Source organism: Apodemus sylvaticus, chromosome 6, assembly GCF_947179515.1.
Source record: "Apodemus sylvaticus chromosome 6, mApoSyl1.1, whole genome shotgun sequence".
In the NCBI taxonomy this organism is placed as follows: domain Eukaryota; kingdom Metazoa; phylum Chordata; class Mammalia; order Rodentia; family Muridae; genus Apodemus; species Apodemus sylvaticus.
Genome location: NC_067477.1, coordinates 17,707,922 through 17,723,213, shown reverse-complemented (window position 1 = coordinate 17,723,213; position 15,292 = coordinate 17,707,922).

Here is a 15,292-nt window from a genome sequence, read left to right as displayed (position 1 = left end):
CTACCTGGCTACAGGAGGTGGTCTCTTCAGATCCCTAATGTAGTGAGTCACAGCTAAGGTCACACCATTGATTCTTGGGTGCCTCCCTTATCCCAGGACTCTGTCTTGTCCTGGAGATGTCTCCCATCTCCTCACTCCTGTCAGTTGCAAATTTCCATTCATTTTCATGCCCACTTAGCCATCTCTCCTGTCCCTCCCCACACCTGATTGGAAACCCATGTCCTCTCCCACCCAGCTCTCTCCCTCCATCTGCCTCTTATGACTATTTTATTTCCCCTTCTAAGTGAGATTCAAGCTTTGTCGCTTGGGCCTTCCTTCTTCTTTAGCTTCTTTGGGTCTATGGAGTATATAGCATGATACCTGCATCTTATGACTGATATTCGCTTATCAGTGAGTACATACCATGCATGTCCTTTTGGGACTGTGTTACCTCACTTAACTCAGGATGATATTCTCAAGTTCAATCCATTTGCCTGCAAAATTTATTGTGTTTTTGTTTTTCATCGCTGAATAGTATTTCATTGTGTAGATATACCACATTTTCTTTATCCATTCTTTAGTTAAGGGACATCTAGGTTTTTTCCAGTTTCTGGCTATCATGACTAAAGCTGCTATGAACATAGCTGAGCCAGTGTCTTTGTGGGATGGTGGAGCATCTTTTGGGTATATGCCCTGGAGTGATAGAGCTGGGTCTTTAGATAGACCTATTCCCAGTTTTCTGAGAAATCACCAAATTGATTCCCAAAGTGGTTGCACAAGTTTGCATGCCTACCAGCAATGGACCAGCAATGGAGGAGTATGCCCCTTGCTCCACATCCGCTCCAACATGTGCTGTCTCTTGAGGTTTTTTTTTTTTTTTTGTTTTTTTTTTTTTTTTTTTTTTTTTAATCTTAGCCATTCTGGTGGGTATAAGATGGAATCTTAGAGTTGTTTTGATTTCCATTTCCATAATGAATAAGGACTTTGAACAGTTGTTTAAGGGCTTCTCAGACATTTGAGATTCCTCTGTTGAGAATTCTCTGTTTAGTTCTGTACCCCATTTTTTTAAATTGGGCTATTTGGCTTGTTGGTGCCTAGCTTCTTGAATTGTTTGTAATGTTTGGATATTAGCCCTCTGTTAGATGTAGGATTGGTGAAGGTCCGTTCCCAATCTGTAGGCTGCTGATTTGTCCTATTGACAGTGTCCTCTGCCTTACAGAAGCTTTTCATGAGGAACCATTTATCAATTGTTGATTTTAGGGCCTGAGCCATTGGTATTCTGTTCAGGAAATTGTCTCCTATACCAATGCTTTTAAGGATATTTCCCACTTTCTCTTCTATGAGATCTAAATCATAGTGTATCCAGGTTTATGTTGAGGTCCTTGGTCTACTTAGACTTGAGTTTTGTGCAGGGTGAAAAATATGGATCTGTTTTCATTCTTCTATGACAGCACTCGCGCCACCACAGTACCGAGTATCGGACGTAGGCCTGGGAGATTAACAGAAAATACAGACATGGGTCATTCTGTAAGGAGAATGCCAAAGCTTTACTGAAGGACCAGCAATATATATATGCATATATACACACTAGAGGCCAGGGAGAATAACAGGAAAAAAAATTATAGCCATAGGTCAGGCACCTGGGAAGTCCCTACCACACCTGGCGAGAAAGCAGGAATCAAGCTAAGCTGTGGCATGTTTTGCTCTTAAGAAACCTGTGAAAACAGCTCAGCTGGGGGCATTGAGCTAAACTTGCCAGTTCCCAACACTTCTATATGTAGACATCCAGTTAGACCAGCACCATTTGTTGAAGATGCTTTTATTTTTCCATTGTATGGTTTTGGCTTCTTTATAAAAAATCAGGTGTTCATTGCACTGTGGGTTCATTTCTGGGTCTTAGAGTTGATTTCATTGATCAACGTGGCTCTGACCCTTCTTCTCAGAGAGGTCACAAGGATGTCCAACCTTTTGACACTGTGCTATCACATTGTCATTTACAAATATGTCGGACCACATTCTTAGCTACCTTTGGGTCAAAGGTTGGACACACCTGAGTGACTTACCTATTGTCACAAAGCTAGACAGTGCCTGGTACCCCAGCACCTCCCTGCTAGCAAGCCAAGGGCTGCTGGCTTCATGGTTTTATTCCGAGTTCTGCCACCCACACAACTCCCCTAGGACATGCTAGAGCATGTCCTGGCCCTACCTAAGTGCTTCTGGTTTGCTTGGGCCTTGGGATGATACAAAGAACTCCCTGAAGTTTCAGGCAGCATGTGGCCAAGTGAGACTGTCACCCTGTTTCTCACCAGGGCACTATGCACTGGTCTCATGGAGTCATTAGAACTGTAGTCTCAAACCCTGTCCCAGATAACTGTGTTTTCACAAGATCCTCAAGGAAGTCCCACAGTCAACTTTACCTGGAAGACACTTTCCCGACCAAGTAAGACCCCATAGAACAATGTCACAATGGAGAGAGAGTGGTTGGGAAGACTTGGGAGGAGAGAGTTTGTTCTCCAGGGGCTTCTCCAACCACGGTTATGGAGACTGGGGAGGCAGCAAACATTGCTAGCAGGAAATGAGCTATGGAGAGTCACATAATCTCAGGTGGGTGCTGGCTGCTGGGCCCGGGACGAGTCTATAACCAACGTTCTTTGCTGCTTTGCGTTGGTTCTGAAGCTGCAGGCATCACATGCTGTAGCTCCAAGCGGGATTCTCTCTCCACTGACAAGGCCATGCCCAGCCTCTGACCCTGAGAAGGATGTGAGGTCAGGCCAGGTGACTCTTGGGAACGCTACTTTTCTTTTACCAGAGTGAGCAGAGTGTAATTCTCTCCTGTCTGCCCTGGAATCCTGGCTCACTGAGCTCGAGAGGACAGATTCTGTACCTTACCTCCGAGATCATCTTGTCCAATTTGCAGATGTCCTCCGTGGATAACCAGCATACCCAGGTCATGAGTGTGGGAGTCCAAGCCTCCTTCTGTGGCCTGTAAGTTCTGTTCTCCATTGGCTCTTCTCTCCCCTCCCCCTCCCCTCTCTGCAACTGTGGTTGTGGAACAATGGATAATGGGGCCACAGGGCCTAAGAGGATGCACATCTCTTGACTTGTGGTTCAGTTGCTGAGAAGTGTGTGCGTGCCTGTTAGAGCCCAGGCTTGTGGTCTTACATACACGCCCAGCCAGACGAGGCGTTGATTTCAAGCTTTTTGTGCTGTTGGAAGCACTTGGTTCTCGATGCACATAAGGCAACGTTCTGCGACTCCTACACTGGTTGGGCAGAGGCCATTCTAAGCTCCTAGATGTTGTTCACATTTCTTGATATATAAAGTTTCTCTTTAGGCTCCTGGATTCTTCAAGACTAGCACAGGAGTGAGAGAGCTCAGCCAGATGGTCGCCATGATCTTCTGCGACACAGTCATGTGACAGGAGCCTGAGCGTGCTGAACACGGTGTCCCGTGTCTCATGGTTTCTGTGAAGCAGGAATCCTGTATTTGGTGGGTTGGATGCAAGCCACACCCATACCCAACCAGGGGGCGTATGCAAAAGTACAAACTCCAGGAAGCACAGGGAGTCACTTCAGAGGCAGCTTGCCGGACTCTCTATGTGTATTCAGCTCCACAGACCTCCAACCACGCCCTGAGCTTGTCAAGTGTTTTATTTTCTCCCGTTTTTGCAAGCGCTGTTCCCTAAGCCTAGAATTCCCTTCCAGCCACACACACACCTCCTCCCATATTTATGCATTCCCATTGGCACACACAGCATCATCGCCACAGCCTGTGGCTCACTGCATGTGCATAACACCGGTGTGTCTGACTCAGTGAAACACTGAATGGACTCTCAGCCGGAAAGCCAGACACTGAGTCTCCGTCGTAGGCTCCGTCCCCTGTCCAGGGTTGTGTGACAGTTCACTTCCCCTAGGGAGCCCGGCGTCGTCCTCTCAGTAACTGGGTCAGCTCCAGGTCTCACTTGCTCTGGCTCTGAAGTGACTTTACCCTGCAAGCCTGAGATGTGCTTTCCTGGACGAGCTCTTGATAGTCTCTGCCTCCTTCCTCCCTGAGCCTAGTGACTCCGTGGCCCTGCCAAAAACTGGAAACTCATTATCATACCAGGATCTGTCTTGCTTTCTCCGAGTCTATGGAGGCAAACAGGAGCGTATGTCTCTGTGGAGGTCACACACTGTAAGGAGGCTTGAGCTGCTGTCTCTCTAAGAGAGGAATAAGCAGGCTTCATCTGCATGAATAATTGTGTCCGATGTTATTTGGGGAGCTTCCCGTTTACCTCGGGACAGAGAGAGCAGCTGCTGTCACAGCATCTAGGTTTTTTTTTTTTCTCTCTCTTCTCAGAGCTGATCAGAAACCTGGAGGTGGGAATCCAGGCTCTGGGATGTCCGCCCAGAGAGCAGCAGACCTTGGAAGGTGCCCAGCAGAAGGTGAGCCTCTCCCCATCTCTCTCTCTCTCTCTTTTTTTTTACATTTCTTCTTCTTCTTCTTCTTCTTCTTCTTCTTCTTCTTCTTCTTCTTCTTCTTCTTCTTCTTCTTCTTCTTCTCCTTCTCCTTCTCCTTCTCCTTCTCCTTCTCCTTCTCCTTCTCCTTCTCCTTCTCCTTCTCCTTCTCCTTCTCCTTCTCCTTCTCCTTCTCCTTCTCCTTCTCCTTCTCCTTCTCCTTCTCCTTCTCCTTCTCCTTCTCCTTCTCCTTCTCCTTCTCCTTCTCCTTTTCCTTTTCCTTCTCCTTCTCCTTCTTCTTCTTCTTTTTGGTTTTTTTGGATTAGATTTTTTCAAGACAGGGTTTCTCTGTATAACCCTGGCTGTCCTGGAACTCACTCTGTAGACCAGGCTGGCCTTGAACTCAGAAATCCGCCTGCCTCTGCTTCCCAGAGTGCTGGGATTACAGGCGTGTGCCACCACGCATGGCTCTCCCCATCTCTTACATGATCACTCTTGTTACTGCACGTCAGCCTCACTGTCCAGGATCTTCTCACAATCTTCCTGTCAATGAGAATTGTATCCGTGGTCGTGAAGCAGATGGCTTCCCATCAAAGAAGTCTCTCTGCCTGAGCGCTCCGCTTCCAGAGTTCTTACTTGAGCGTGTGGACTGATGTGAGACATCTCTTCCTGATCCCTCCCTGGCCGATGAAATTTCTCACCACTAGACTTTGTCAGCGGCTTGCACTGCTCATCTGCACTCCCTGTGGAGTGAACTGAGGGAAGCAGGAAGAGACGGACCTGTCTACTTCCTGTGGCTCTGCAGTGCAGGGTCAGGCCTACATCCAGAACACAGAAGGACTGATGGTAACCAGTGGCCAATGAGCATCACAAGAATCCCCGGTACTACTATGTCTGGGACTAGATTTGAGTTTCTGGAATCTTCTGGCAAGCTTTTATCACTGAGTCTGGCTTACTTCATGGAGGTTGGCAGAAGAAATATCTACAGGCTGGAGCACAGCCTTAGGTGGAGGCAATGGGATAAAAACAAGAGAAATGAGGCAGTAACTTGTGGGCCTGTACTTCTCACCTGTACAGAATGTCCACACTCCGCCATGCAGTGTGACTTTATGCCACTCTGAAATGCTTTGAAAGCATGAGCCATTTGATATTGTGACACAAATCTGTCTTCTTTAGAGTCTGTGCTCACAAACCACATGGACAAATTTATATATATAATATATATATATTATATATATGCATATTAATTTTAAAATGAATTTTATTAAGAAAAAGAATGTATCTACTTTTTATTTTGAGCATATATCAGCCCATAACCACTTCAACTTTTTTTAAAAAAATTTTTATTGGATATTTACTTTATTTACATTTCAAGTGTTATCCCTTTTCCAGGTCCCTCCTGCACCCCATCCCATCCCCCTCCCTTGCTTCTATGAGGGTGTTCCTCCACCCACCCACATACTCCTGCCTCCCTGCCCTCGAATTCCCCTACACTGGGGCATCCAGCCTTCACAGGATCAAGGGCCTCTCCTTCCATTGATGCCTAACAAGGCCATCCTCTGCCATATATGCAGCTGGAGCCATGGGTCCCTCCATGTGTACTCCTTGGTTGGTGGTTTAGTCCCTGGGAGCTCTAGGGGGTTTAGTTAGTTGATATTGTTGTACTTCCTAGGGTGTTGCAAACCACTTCCGCTCCTTCAGTCCTTTCTCTAACTCTTCCATTGGGGACCCTGTGCTCAGTCCAATGGTTGGTGGTGAGCATCTGCCTCTGTATTTGTCAGTTTCTGGAAGAGCTTCTCAGGAGCTATATCAGGCTCCTGTCGGCAAGCATTTCTTGGCATCCACAATAGTGCCTGGGTTTGGTGACTGTATTTGGGATGGATCCCTAGGTGGGGCAGTCTCTGGATGGCCTTTCCTTTAGGAGCTGCTCCACATTTTGACTCTGTGTTTGCTTCTGTGAGTATTTTGTTCCCCCTTTCTAAGAATGACCAAAGCACCCACACTTTGGCCTTCCTTCTTCTTGAGCTTCATGTGGTCTGTCAATTATATCTTTGATATTCCAAGCATCCAGAGACTCAAATAACCCTATTAAAAATGGGCTACAGAGCTAAACAAAGAATTCTTAACTGAGGGATACTGAATGGCTGAGAAGTACCTAAAGAAATATTCAAAATCCTTAGTCATCAGGGAAATGCAAATCAAAACAACCCTGAGATTCCACCTCACACCAGTCAGAATGACTAAGATCAAAAACTCAGGGGATAGCAGATGCTGGTGAGGAGGTGGGGAAAGAGGAACACTCCTTCATTGTTGGTGGGATTACAAGCTGGTACAATACTCTGGAGATCAGTTTTGTTGTTCCTCAGAAAATTGGACATAGTATTACCTGAGGACCTAGCTATATCACTCCTAGACATATATCTAAAAGATTCTCCAACATATGACAAGAACACATGCTCCACTATGTTCATAGCAACATTATATATAATAGCCAGAAGCTGGCAAGAACCCAGATGTCCTTCAACAGAGGAATGGATACAGAAAATGTGGTACATTTACACAATGGAGTACTACTCAGCTATTAAAAACAATGAACTCATGAAATTCTTAGGCAAATGGATGGAACTAGAAAATATCATCCTGAGTAAGGTAAGCCAATCACAAAAGAACACCAATGGTATGAACTCACTGATAAGTGGATATTAGCCCAAATGCAAGTTATATTTTTAAAAATCACTAAAGAAAAGTCTTACAGCATTTTAAGTAAATTGACAATTTTGTGTTGGGGCTGCATCTATAGCTATCCTGGGTGGGGCAGGTGGCCCCAGGGGTCTAGTGGCACTCCTACAAGTTTACATAGAACACAGGTGTCAACTGCATGCTTTGAGAGGAGATAGAACTGTGCCTATACACTGCTAGGCCTCCTCTTGCTTCGCTGGATCTAAAAAGTCAGGAAACTGTGGGAGGGTGAAGCCCAAAAGGTGATTTATATGGAGATTTTTCATTCTGGCCCCAAATTGTCCAGGGGACATGCCTTGTAGGCCCCAAAGGTCCTACAAGCATCTGAGTCTACAGACTGTGGTTTGATTCTGGACCAACAAATGACCAACTGAGATTGCCTTGTACAGATGATTTAATCGTAAATATCAGGTGTGTCCAATCTCTCTCTGTCTTGTCTTTATGTTCGTGTGTGTGTGTGTGTGTGTGTGTGTGTGTGTGTGTGTGTGTGTGTGTGAATGTATGCATTTTTGTAGGATCCTGGGCTCATGTAGCGAGGTTCCTCCTGCGTTGGTAGTGTTAGGTTGGATCATCTGTGACAGGAGCATGTTGGTGAGGGATAGGTCTTGAACTCCAATATCCGAGGCTATTGTAGTCATCAGGATTACTGGACTGACCCACTGAATTCTCAGAGCTCCTGGCCTTAATCCATCCCTGTGTCTACATCATAACAGAACTGGACTCAGAGCTGGATCGCAGCTGATCTTGCAGAAGGAATTATCCTAACTGTAGGCACAGCAGGCCACAGCAACCTGAGCTGTCACAGGTCTGTGTGCATTGGAGGGCTGGTAGTCACCTGTGTCTGACCCCTGGCCCTGCTCAGCTCCTGTGGGAGGTTCTTGTAGCGGAAGATTGGGAACAGTGCAAGAGCCTACTGATCCTCTCCTCACACAACAGTGAGTTCAGCTTGGTGGCTAAAAACAGATAGATTGACAACATCTGTCCCCAATGAAATTTGTGTTTGGGGATTCCAAGATCCCCAAATCCTGGAATGAGTCCTCAGATCTTTGTGATAAGAGATGCAAACAAGTGGGAAGGTGTTGCAGGAAATATTAAAAAAGGAAAAAATTAGTAAACCCGCCATCTCTCCTGCCCCGCCAGGCTTCACCACCATGTCCCAGCGGGTCCTTCACAGAGTGTTCTCACCGCTGAGCTGTTCTCTCCCAGCCAGCTCCCACATCATCTCAGCTGCGTTTCCTCTCTGCCATAAACCCCTTTAATTGGCAGACCTACATTCCAGCAACCAAGTAAATCAAAACTCTTAAAGCTTAATTATTAATCAGATTTATGTATAAATAATATTACAGTTTACAAGATGCCAATACAGTAATTTAAGTGCCAATTGATAATGAAAAAAGCTTTATCCCAATATTTCTAACCTTATAAAAAACTTAGCTATTTGTGGCTAGTAAATACCACACAGGTCCATGACTGAAGCCATCTCTGTTCACTTCCCTTCTCCTCCTGCGACCTCTGTCTCCCCAATTCCTAGCTCTGTCTCCCTTTTTCTGTCCAATCACAAGCCTTCCACTGCCCTAATATGATTGTACATGGAAAATCCTGCAGCAGGAAGGAAAAACGCTGTCATTAGAAATCCACAGGAAACCTCTGGGAGATGAATGATGGTTAATTTCAACGTACGTGAAAAAGGAAGGACCATCAGCATCCGAGCCTGAGCCAAGTGCACAAGCTCACAAGTGTAGCCCCAGGACAGCTGAGGCAGGGGGATTGGAGTTTAAGCCTGTCTGGGCTACCCAGTGAGACTTGTCTCAAAACACCAACACAAGAGCAACAAGAGAGGTGGAAACTAAAGGGAAACAGAAGATGACTAGAAAGTAGGGAAGTCAGCAGTGCGGCATGCTGTAGAGACAGCAGGATGGCACGTGCAGGATGGCACGGACCATACCATCAGGAGGGCTGCCACTGGGGACCTTCCGGGGTCGCTTCAGTAGAGGGTTGGTGCCTGGTAAATCAGCAGAAACATCAGGTGCTAGTCTTTTCTGCAATATCTGGCCCTGGAGAGCCAGCCAGCGCAGTACCCATCAATACTACCCACAGGGCATTTCCTGTGCCATACTATGTGCTAAGTACTCAACCTTGACATTGATGTCTCCAAACTGCACATGGCAGACAAAGTAACCGTCACAGAAGGTTGGGGAGATGAGTCAGCTAACAAAGGGGACCGAGTTCAATCCCAAGCACCCACATAAAAAGCACAGTGGGGAGCACACGTTTGAAATCGCTTGACATCCCCGAGAGCCCCCAAACCTGTAGCCAAAGCTTTGTGCGAGGAACATTCTATTTCTTACACTTTGCCATAGCTTCACCCCTCAGCACCCTCCTATATGAAATGCAGTCCTATGGGCTGGGTCTAAGTAGGATGCCTCCCTTTGTGGTTTGGGCGTGGTTGGAGCAGTACTTGATGCCCTACTTGCTGTAGGGATGGCTTGTCCTTGGCAATGTAAAGGAAGTGCCTGCTGTGTACCTGGTTGCCCCTGGCCATTGTGAGAGCAGGCTGGCCTCTTCCTGACAGTCTGTGGATAGGGGTCCCAGCCCGTCCACATGCAGTGGTCAAGATTTGGATCTTGGAGGCTGGTAACAGAGCTCAGAAGCCATTTTCTCCACTAAGTGGATTGTGATCTTTGTTAAGGGACGGCCACTGGTGGAACATTAGTTCATCTCAAAATGCTAAGAGCATAGGACAACCCCGCAGACAGCCTTTGACCTCCACGGCCCCTCTGCTCTCACCCCAGCCTTTACTGATTGCAGGGAACCCATTTCATCAGCAGGAGAAGGTGGCCACCGGGCTTCAGCGGATGACCCACTTAAAGACAAATGATCCCTTCTTGGTCATTCTCGTGGATTAAATAAAGAACTATTTCAAACCACAGCCCAAGGAGTAGGAGGGAGATGTCGCAGATCAGAGCTGCTGAGACTTGCAGGTCGGCTGAAGAACTGTGTACCCAAACAGAAAAAGGCCGTCAACTATCAGGGTAATATCTCAACTATCAGGGTAATATCTCAACCGATCAGATTGCATCTCTCATCTGGGCAACTTTGCTAGCCTAAATAGCTCCATCACAAGGCAGTCATACCAAAGAAGACAAGATAATTTCAGAGACCTGGGAGGCATCTGCACTAGGAGATGCTCTGTCTCTTCGACCCCTCTGACCTCTCCTTCCAGAGTGCGTTTTAATATCCAGGGTCTTGATTGACTGTGAGCACTTCTGATGTCTGAGCTTTCTTTCTTTTCTTTTCTTTTCTTTTCTTTTCTTTTCTTTTCTTTCTTTCTTTCTTTCTTTCTTTCTTTCTTTCTTTCTTTCTTTCTTTTTCTTTCTTTGTTTCTTTCTTTCTTTCTCTCTCTCTCTCCCTCTGTTCTCTCTCTGTTCTCTCTCTCTTTCTTTCTTTCTCTCTTTCTCTCTTTCTTTCTCTCTTTCTCTCTTTCTCTCTTTCTCTCTTTCTCTCTTTCTCTCTTTCTCTCTTTCTCTCTTTTTCTCTTTTTCTCTTTTTCTCTTTTTCTCTTTTTCTCTTTCTCTCTTTCTCTCTTTCTCTCTTTCTCTCTTTCTCTCTTTCTCTCTTTCTAACGAGGTCTTGGCAAGAAGCGTGTCTCTGAATGAAGTTTCTTTCCAGCACAGCTCTGAGCTCATGGTAGACTTGGCTGGTATAAATTAGAACCAGGAAACCGTTTTGACTAAAGGATATCTCCTTCCAACCAGTGTTTACTGAGTCCTTCCAGTGTTTCTCATCCTGGTTTGCTTTTGGGGACACAGATGGTTTTGTCCCCCACTTAATAAATTGCCACTTGAGTGTAGTGTGCTGGTGCACACCTTTAAATACTAGCACTTGGGAGAAGGATATAGGTGGATCTCTGTGCATTTGAGGCCAGCCAGCAGAGTGAGTTCTAGGACAGCCAGGTGTGCCCTTCACCCAGCCTTGAGCAGGCTAAACAGACCTCAAGGGTTTGCCACAGTTGGTCTTCCACTGACCTAGGTGGAGTCTTTTGCCTTGCCTGCACCTGCAATTTCCTATAGGAGCAGACTGCCTGCTGAGTTTGCTTCAAAACATAATCCAGCTGAAACAAACGATGGGGTCTGTGGGCTCTCCCTATATAAATACAGTGCTAAATATTAAGCTTTGAGCCTTAATCAGAAACTTTTGTCTTGGCTTCATCCTGCTCTAGCCCTCTCTCCCCTCCCCCATCATCCCTTTCAGGTACCCGGTTCATCATGGCTGCTAGACAGCCGGGATACATAGAGACCGAGGCATCTTACAAAAGGAAGAGTTTATTTGGGCTTATGGCTTCTGAGGGATGAATCCATCATGGAGGAGAGGGGGTTTGGGGAGGCGTGGCAGCAGGTAAGCAGGCACACCGGCAGGAGCAAGAAGATTTGAGCTTAATCTTCAACAGCATCCATGAAGCAAAAAGAATGACCTGGAAGTGACATGGTGGCCTTTCACCTCTCAACCCATCCTGGGTTCCTCCAGCACGGCCACACCTCCCAAACATCCCTGAAGAGAGCCACCTTCTTAGGATCAATGGTTCAAGTATCTGTGCCTATGAAGGACACTCTTATGCAAACCACCAGAAACTCAACAAGATACAATAAGCTGAGAACAAAACACATCTTTAATGCCCCAGAAAAGGTAAAGCACGCTGAAGGAAGCCCTCTTCTGTGTTTTGGGGGTTGGGCTGAATTTTCTTCCATCTTCCTGTCTGGGCGGATCCCTGAAATGAGCAGATAGGATGGGAGTGTCCTGCAGTGTCCCCACCCTGAGTGTCCCCACCCTGCCTTCAGCGAGTCCTTTCCAGGGCAGTAGCATCTGGTTCCACTGCGAAGCGGTCCTTCTCAGTGTCCCTTCCTCAGGGCGGGCCACAGCCCACCAGCTGACCCGGCTCTGCCTCCTGCTTGAATTAGCATTTCCTTACCCTGAGCACTGGCACTGAGCCTCTGTCTGAACCTTTGTCACAGGAGCCTGATGACACCCTATCACCTCGTGGTCTCTAAGCCCCGCGTCTTCATCCTCTGCTGCTGCCTCAGTTCCAAATCCACCAGGCCCACCTGTCCTTCGGTCCCAGTACGCTGGAGTGGCTGAGGAGGCGCGCTGATAGCGCAGTGAGCCTTACCTCGGCATCCCAAGACCAGCCCAGTGCTCCTTTGCTGAAGTCTGGAATCATTCTCCCCTACCTGCTCTTAGTAGTGCCTGGGGCTTAGGAAGGGCTCTCTCTGCTGGCGGAGGATGGCATTGCTGGGCAGAGCTCATCTTTGGGTTAAAACAAAACAAAACAAAACAAAAACAACAACAACAACAAAAAACACCCTAGAGTAAAGCCAGTCTACAAGACACAAGGGTAGTGCTAAGTGTCCTACGTAGGGTTACCATTGCTGTGACGAAACACCACGACCAAAAGCAAGATGGAGGAGAAAGGGTCTATGTGGCTCACACTTCCACATCGTAGTCTATCGTTGAAGGAGGTCAGGGCAACAACAGGGACAGAACCTGGAGGCAGGACCTGGTTACTGCTTGCTCCTCATGGTGAGCTCAGCCTGCTGTCTTACAGAACCCAGGACCACCAGCCCAGGGATGGCTCCACCCACAATGGTGGGGGGGGCTTCTCCCGTCAATCATTAATTAAGAAAATGCCCTCCAGGTTTACCTGCAGCCAGATCTTCCGGAGGCACTTGCTCAATTGAGGTCCCCTCCTTTCTCAGGTGACTCGAGCCTGTGTCAAGTTGGTGTGAAACTAGCCAGGACACCTAGGAAATGCCTGATCTGGGCTAGCTGTGGAGATCGGTTGATAGAACGGTGGTCTAGCATGTGCAAAGCCACGGGTCGGATCTCCAGCCCTACACAGAACTGGGCATGGTGATGTAATTCCTGCACTCTGCAAGCCAAGGCAGGAGGATCAGGAATTCATGGTCACCCTTGGCTACAAAGTGGGTTTGTGATCAACTCGAGCTACAGGAGACCCTGCTGAGAGAAGAAAGAAGGAAGGAAGGCTAAGGGGCAAGGAGGTTGGAGAGGGAATTGGCTGTCTCAGAGACACAGGTGTTCCACACATTTGGAATGAAAACCTGGCTTGTGGTATGTGAACCAGGTCTTCAGAGCACAGGATGCTGCTGTCTAGGGGCTGCGTTCTGAGACCCCTCCTGTGGCCTCACAAAGAGTTCAGGGGACGTCCAGGACACAGGTCCAGTCTGAGTTCAGGGACTCAGACTCTAAGGCAGAGACCAAGGCTACTCAGAAGCCCCTGCATCCCATGCCAGACCCAATCATGCTTTGCATTATCTTGACCACAGACATCTGAGGGTGGTGGCCTCCCCCCACCCCCCACCCCCACCCCCACCCCCGCAGGAGAAGAAATTTAGCCTGGGTGTGTCTTATCCAGCTAGCCCCAAAGCTTCTGTTCTCAGCCTATGGGTCCCAACTGTCTTTGCAGCCACTATCTCCCCAAATATTTATATTACAATTCATAACAGTAGCAAAATTACACCTAGGAAGTAGCAATGAGGTAATTTTATGGTTGGGGGTTACTACAGTACGAGGAACTGTGTTAAAGGGTCACAGCTCGGGGAAGGTTGAGAACCACTGAGCTAGATCCTGACGGGGGAGTTCCTGATAAAGACGTGTTAGAGAGGTGGTGTCCCAAATAATTCCCTGAAGTCTGGGCAAGGTACCCAGAGCAAGCGCTGCAGTGGGCAAGCCCGAGAGGCAGGGCACCTGGTGAGCTGAGCTCCTGGCCCAGGTGTCAGAACTAGATTTCTTATTCTTCCCCAAACCCCTGTCAACCTGTGGTGAGTTCTCTGTCCTGCCCCGTCTGACTGCATTTAAGGAGGCAGGCAACCCGACAGACAGCCCAACGGACAGAAGGACGGCCTCTTTACTATGGCGTATGCAGTTCCTTTTTCCCATAGGCCACCCCCACACACCCTGGTCTTCAAAACAGAGGGTGTCTATGAGGATGAGCATTTTAGACTGTGGATGGTTGCAAAGATGGACACTTGCCCGCAGCCACCACTTTGCAACCGGGTGAGTTTCAGAGCTCCAGACAGGCTGTCCCCCAGCTCTTACCCTTGTGGGCTAGGGTGTGTGCATGTGTATGTGTGTGGGGGGGGGTAAGGTACTGTTCTTACCGTGTCAGAAAATAGCTGATACAGGTCTCCAATACAACCATGACTATACCTAGGCCCCTACCCTGGAGTTTCGCGTGGAGACCTCACAGGTCCAACAAACACACAGGCAGTATTTGTAGGTAGCCCTAGTAGTGAGGACTCCGTTACAGATAGTCAGAGGGAACATGCTGAGAAAGCCTTACAGACAGGATAGTTGTTAAGCTGGGCTTTGTGGGATGAGTAGGAGTTCTATACAGGTCAGGGGGGAAAAAAAGGCAAGTCCTGTGTAAGGCATATAACGCAGAAGGAGCAAATGTGAGTACAAACAGTAGTTTCAGAATTTGCTGCAAATAATAATTTATCAGCTGCAGTTGCTTCCAGACTTGAGTGGCCTGAAGAAGCCTTTTGACAGCTAAGAGATCCTTACACTAGAAGCTGATTACGGGACTTGGTAGAAGTCCTGACTGGGATCTGCTGGTGATGGAGATATCCTCTCTGCTTGAAAACTGCTCTGGACCATGGCTTTAGGCCACAACGGAATCTTGGAGGCTAAAATACTCTGTAATGAAAGGGTCTAGGCATCAAAACTGCTCCCCAGCGACCAGGGGTGTGGAAGAGACTATGAGACCCCCATGTCCTGGGGGTTGGGTGGGAATGGGGGGGTCAGGTCTTTTTGGCTGCCAGGTTTTTCCTGCACCCCAGCCCAGCAGCCCTTCCCTGCAGCTCCCTTGACTTCCCATATACTTCAGCCATTTTGGCAATGCCAGTCTCTTGGCCCCCACCCTCTCCCCTCCCTCCTGGACTTACATGGCCCAGCTCAAGGTCATGTCCACTCTGGACTCTCCCAAGCGTCTGCTTTAGCCTATGCTCTCCCTTCCATCTACAATAAAACTCCTGTTTCTCCCCCTTCTCCCCCTTCTCCCCCTCCTCCCCCTCCTCCTCCTCTTCCCTTTCTTCTCCCTCCTCTCCCTCCTCCTCCTTCCCCCT